At 33.2% G+C, this 6,117-nt stretch overlaps 1 non-coding gene across 1 annotated transcript; it reads left to right on the forward strand.

Annotated features, from left to right (window-relative positions):
• The first annotated feature begins 3,284 nt into the window (after positions 1–3,284).
• Positions 3,285–3,356, forward strand: TRNAD-GUC (transfer RNA aspartic acid (anticodon GUC)). Its single transcript has one exon. It is a non-coding gene; the product is annotated as a tRNA-Asp (tRNA).
• Positions 3,357–6,117: the final 2,761 nt, after the last annotated feature.

A 6,117-nucleotide genomic window follows, 5' to 3' on the forward strand; every position in this document is an offset into this window, starting at 1 on the left:
TTTTTTTGGGAAAAAAAAAAAAAAGTGACTCGTCTTGTTTTAACATACAACAGATTTTTTTTTTTTCACAATAATGTGACAAAATATATTCCGTAGTCTTAGTCTTGAACGTGGAATATATATTTTTTTCTGTAAATTGTGTGTGTGTTCTCATAGCGGCATTGTCCGGGAAGGAAAATCCACCACCTCTCTATGAAATCAGCTAATTTACTTTCAGTTGAGGAGCCTTATAAAGATTTTCACATCCTAGACTTGACGAACTGAGCTAAACAGGTTCCTGATTTTTATAAAATATAAAATTAACATATTCATGATATCAATTCATAATATAATTTATAAAAAAATTATAGAAATTCAATACTTATTGGACTTATAAATCACGGTGATTAAAGTCCGGCAATATATGAATGCCGTGATTTTAACACTAATTTGAAAAATCATAGTGCTTTCTTTATTTTAACTGACAGATATTATTTTAATAGATATTTGATTTGTTTGACAGCAAGTTTGCATATCACTTATTACAGTGAAATTCATTAAAAAATAGTAACATTAAAAATCGGTACTTAGTAAACAAAAAAGAATAAAAATAAATAAACGTTGACATAAACGAGGGATTTCTTTTATATATACATTTCTTTTATATGTATATTATCATCTGTAATCAGGGGCGGCTCGTGCATATAGGCGCTGCGGAACTGCAGCACCCCCAAGTTTTCTCGATATATAAATATATTTATTAATTTATTTATATTTGCTTGTAATATTTAATTTTATCATCAACAATCCTATACAATTCTCTTATTTTGTATAAAAAATAATAAAAATCCATCTTGTAGCACTTAGGAGGACGAAGGACGCTAGCAGCACTGTGTTTACCACAGTGTCATATTGCTACGCGCGCAAGCATATGTACGTCATAGTGAGATACGAGCTATTAGCGTAATGCGGCACTGTCCGTAGCGCAGTTACACAGCGCCAGTAGTAGGGTGTTCGTAGTGCTCATCGTGTTTACTCCGTCTCTTTATATATTTGGACATTACAATTAAACGATTTAATTGTAATGTCCAAAAATTGTAAATCCATTTCTTTAATTACAATTAAAGGAATGGATTTTATTTTTAAGTAATTTTTTCATGTTTAATTTATTTTTAAATTTTTACCATAAGTTTGATATTTTATCCAAACACGTATACACTGTACTTACAGTGTGTATGTGTTGCCGCTAAAGCTGGAAAGTTGCAGCCCCCCCACCCCCACCCCACACACACACGATTTCAAGCCACGAGCCGCCACTGCTGTAATTATTTAGCTTTGTGCTTCCCTCCTGTATGAATTTGAATTCTAGTTGGTTCTAGTTAATTCATGTAAAGTAGCTGGACAAACCCTTTAAGGATAAGATGGTTGCATTTGTGGAATTACATCTTCCAGGATCTTCCCTCGACAAGTCCTTGATTTCGTGAGGATGTGTCAGTAATAATAATAATAATAATAATAATAATAATAATAATAATAATAATAATACAAGTTCCCTTAAAATCACAAAAAAAATATTATCGCAAAAATTATTGTTTGTACATAATCTGCGGTTATTCAGTATAATATAATATAGCATTAATATTTATTATTAACATCAAAAAGTTATTAAGTCATCCTTATATAAAAAAAAAGTGATTTGTGTAACAGCATTGTAGTAACTTTCATAACGTGAATGTATAAATGATCAAACAGTGAAATCACCCGTTTACAAAACTAAGGTGTTCGTTTATTTACAAATTTTAATTCTAAAGGTTTTAATGTAATTAAAAAAAATGCCTTCGGAAAATATGCTTGATTTTAAAGATAAGCTTCACATGTAATGTATCTTTTCTTTCTTCTACCTTTCTCTGCTTGTCTATTTACCCTTTTCGTTATTTATCAGTTTGTCCTAAATTTGTTCCAAGAATTAGATCAACTGAGTATCTTAATTATGGTACACGTACTTTTTACATAATTGTAATATTAACACAAATACTCGTTTGAAGGATTTGCCCTATTTATTGATGAGATGCAAAGCATATGATATAGAATACGATAGCAATGAAAGAATTAATTCTAAACACTGTGTAATCATAGTTATATAAGCTACCTCATATGAAAATAGAAATATCAAAATTCTTCGATACAATTGTGATTTCCTTGTATTTTTATTTTATTTTATTGAGCATTTAAAATCTGGTTGTGACTCGTGCGTGCGTGTAAAATTTGTACTTATTTATGACCCATTGTTGTAAATATTTTCGTTAGAGTTAACCGGATAATTCTACTTGTGTGCTGGCCAAGAACACCCACCTGCGTTTTTCCACGCTTCCATCCTATTTTGTATATCATTTACCTGATCATTTTCCTTTTATGCCCACAGTCACTCGCTAGTGACATAATTATACTACAAGATCCGCAACGCCCCCTACAGGAGCTAATTACGTACGTTATCAAACATCTTATGTAACTTATGAAATCCTGACTAACATCATGTGCCGACAACCCCGGAAAACACCTAGGTGTTTTGTCGTATTAAGAAACTCCCCAGCTGTCTCACTTCTCCATCAAATCAGGTTTATCTTATTTTATCGAGATCATGCGCGCACACACACACACACACACACACACCCAGTATGTTTCGGTTACTCGAACGCGAGCAGTTATAGGTCGATGGCCGCTCTACCAGGAATTCCGAAGAAAGTGGGCCACTAGACACTCTATTTAGTTTTGTGAGATACGCCTGGAGACATAACTTCGATATCTCAGCGCCCTCTGGGAGTGGGAGATGTAAATTTTCGGGATTGGGATGTGATAGGACATTGCGTGTCAGTACAGGACGAATGGGGACTGTGACCCCGGTGTTATAACTCTCTCTCTTTGTACACAAGATTGCTCACACTTTTCAATCATATTACGTGATTGAAAAGACTTCCGCTAAGTTGGTTTTTCCACCTGTCAGAGGTCATTTAAAACCACACACAACACAGCAATATGCAGTGGACTTCATAAGTTGATTTTATTTTGTAAAACTTTGGTATTTTACGTATTTAATACTAGCATCAATCAAAATACAAATACTTACATTATGAAATGACCTAATAAGAAATACAGCTATGATTTGGGAACAGATAAATAAAAGATAGAGGGAGGGCTCTCTTCTCTAGTTTCTACATATTTGCAACACTAATATATAATTTGAATAACCTATTGTCCTCAGATTGTATCACTATAAATAAATAAAACAGAGAAAAGGCATTCGTCATTCCTCGGTAGTATAGTGGTTAGTATCCCCGCCTGTCACGCGGGAGACCGGGGTTCGATTCCCCGCCGGGGAGGATATTTTTTTTTTATGACAAAAATTTTTCATAACTATACTTTTATCCAGATAAAAGTATGCTTATGAAACTATGTATATATATAGTTATGAATTTTATCTGTCCAGGTAAAAGTGTAGTTCCAGGGGAAGTATACTTTTTCGCATTTCCAGGGGGCACGTGACGCATAAAACGTTGAGAACCACAGCTCTATATAATAAAATAGTTTTATGACTAAGATGGATATTTTATGACTAAGATGGATATAATGTGACGAAGGTTGGCAGAAACTATGACAACAGCAGTTTCAGCTGACTTCACCGAGGTCTCAAAGTTCCATCCTATCCAAAATATCGATACGAATAAAAACCGACCATAAATTGTCGGTTTTTATTCATGATTTATTAATTCGTTTGTTTTATTTTTTGTACATTATGGATTACGCATTTTATAATATGGAAATATATTTATAATTGATATTATAGTATGATAGCCTTCATAAATACCCTGTCATCTTTTTTTTTTTTTTTTTACTAAATTACCTCTCATGTTTCATTAGTCTCAAATTGCCAATTATCGTGCCTAGAAATTAGAGCTAAAAAAAAATAATAAATAAATAAACTGAATACTTGGGAATATGTGAATTTCATTTTTAATTGAATGAATAAATAAATATATTAAAACCAAAAGAAATTACACTCTTCAACTGCTACCATGACTGTCATCTTATAGCAAATCTGATTGTTAATTGATAATATGTCACGGTATTGCATCATCTACAAGATATTCACTGAAAAATATTAGGGGAAAAAATGGAATCCATCATTGAATAGTATCGCTTGTCATTACGGAAGAAACATCAGACAGGTGATGTGATGAGGAAAATTAAAAGCGGAAAGAGATATCTATAGGAAAAGCAACATTTCTGCTTGAAGCGATTTTATATTAAATGAACTGAAACATCAGTGGAATTCTAATAGACAACTCACGGCAAACAGTGCTCCTGTTAGACGTTGGCTCTGCTTATCACGGAAAAACTGATTTTGACCAAACAAAAATGTACACACTTTGAAACGAACTCAGGTCGTTTCAAAGGTCCGATGTTCCTTTATTCTTCCATCTGTGTTATGAAGGTTTTATTTAGACTTAGAAATAAGAATGCAAAGATCATAATATATTATGCAAGGATTGTGATGGATTTTTCAAACAGGTCAAGTGAACCAGCGAAAATAAATGTCTGTTAAGATTCAATTCCTTAGTATTGATTAGAGTTGAAGAAATAGAGGCGTCACGTTAAAATGATAATGGCATATGGTGTGTCCAGCCATTATTATCGCTCTTTGGCCATCCTCGAAATTTTTTTCCTTCAAATATTTGGTGTTATTCATCTCGTGATACGCTTTACTTTCGAAACTGAAAACGATATATATTTTCCTTTAATTGGATCTCCCTATCTTTAAACAATCTGATAGCAGGATCGAGTTTTCAGCGGTTAGGAAACAACGCTACATTAATTCCATTTTGCTTGCCACAGAAGGCCAGGATACTATCGATATAGTATCCTGGGCTATCTAATGATTATGATAATAAATTCATCTAAAAATCATCGATGGCTACCTGTCCAGTCTGGCGAAGAAGATATTTACAGGCCTTATTTAGTTTAATAATTTTAGTTCAATAATTTAAGAAACAAAGCATGAAATCATTGCTGGCCTAGTTTACCAACAATAATTTTTTTCCTCTCCAATCAACAGTTGCGAGTTTGAATCCAGCTGTGGGCATGGTTGTTTGTGAATGTCTTTGGATGGGAAGTCGAATGTCTTCTCCTGGTGCGAGACTAACATGCCATTTGTGGGAGGCCTGATGTGACTTAAAAGAGTTTCTATGGTTGTTCTCTAGAGCAAAGCTTGTGCGATCCGCACAGACTAGGTACCTTCTTTATAAAAAAAAAGTTGTAAAAACAGGCCATATCACTGATATGATTGAGTTGATAGAGTGTCCTTTTGCCTTAGCTTGTTTTATTTTCAACAAACGAAAATATCGGTCGGTTATCATGAATCTTACACCTAACTCTGGTCTTACTGAACACAGTCTACCTTCCGGCTGTAAAGTCAGTTGGAAAAACATCAAAATCATCCACCAGTCCTGTTTTCTCGTTAAAAGACAATACAGAGAAACGTGTAGGGCCCTTCTATATAACAAAGAGAACTACCTCCATCTTCCCATTTTTGAAAACTTTGTTTTTAAGGTCTTCTAATCTTATTATATGATAAGATATACAAGTATATGATATTATGACAGGTTTAACTCTGGTTTTAAATACCTCTAAAGTGGCCTTCTTTAAAGCATTTTTTTTTTTATCCTATAATCACCATTAATTTTCTTCCTCTCTTCCACCGTTCAAATAAGACTATGAACAGGTTTAATTCTCGAAATTCAAACTTAGTTACTAATAAGTTATTATGTTTAATTTCCGACCTACATTCCATCAACTGAGAATAAATGTTTAATCAAAATGGTATTATGCTTGTTTACGTAATTTAAATTATTATTTTTTGTTTAAATAAGTATAATAAGTATAGAATAATAAAATATGAGTCCTTAATATATATGATTTGTGAGCATTTAGTCCTAACTAACAATATAACAACCCGGAAACTCGGGTTTTTCATCCCGCATACAGACAAATTGGCCCTTCAGAACACACGCAATTTACAGACAAAAAATACTAGTTGTGGTGGAGGTGGGAGGAAGATGGCGTTGATGGAGATGATTCGTAGTA

Source organism: Typopeltis vanoorti, chromosome 21 (genome assembly GCF_054136105.1).
Source record: "Typopeltis vanoorti isolate ZY-2024b chromosome 21, IOZ_Tvanoo_1.0, whole genome shotgun sequence".
In the NCBI taxonomy this organism is placed as follows: domain Eukaryota; kingdom Metazoa; phylum Arthropoda; class Arachnida; order Uropygi; family Thelyphonidae; genus Typopeltis; species Typopeltis vanoorti.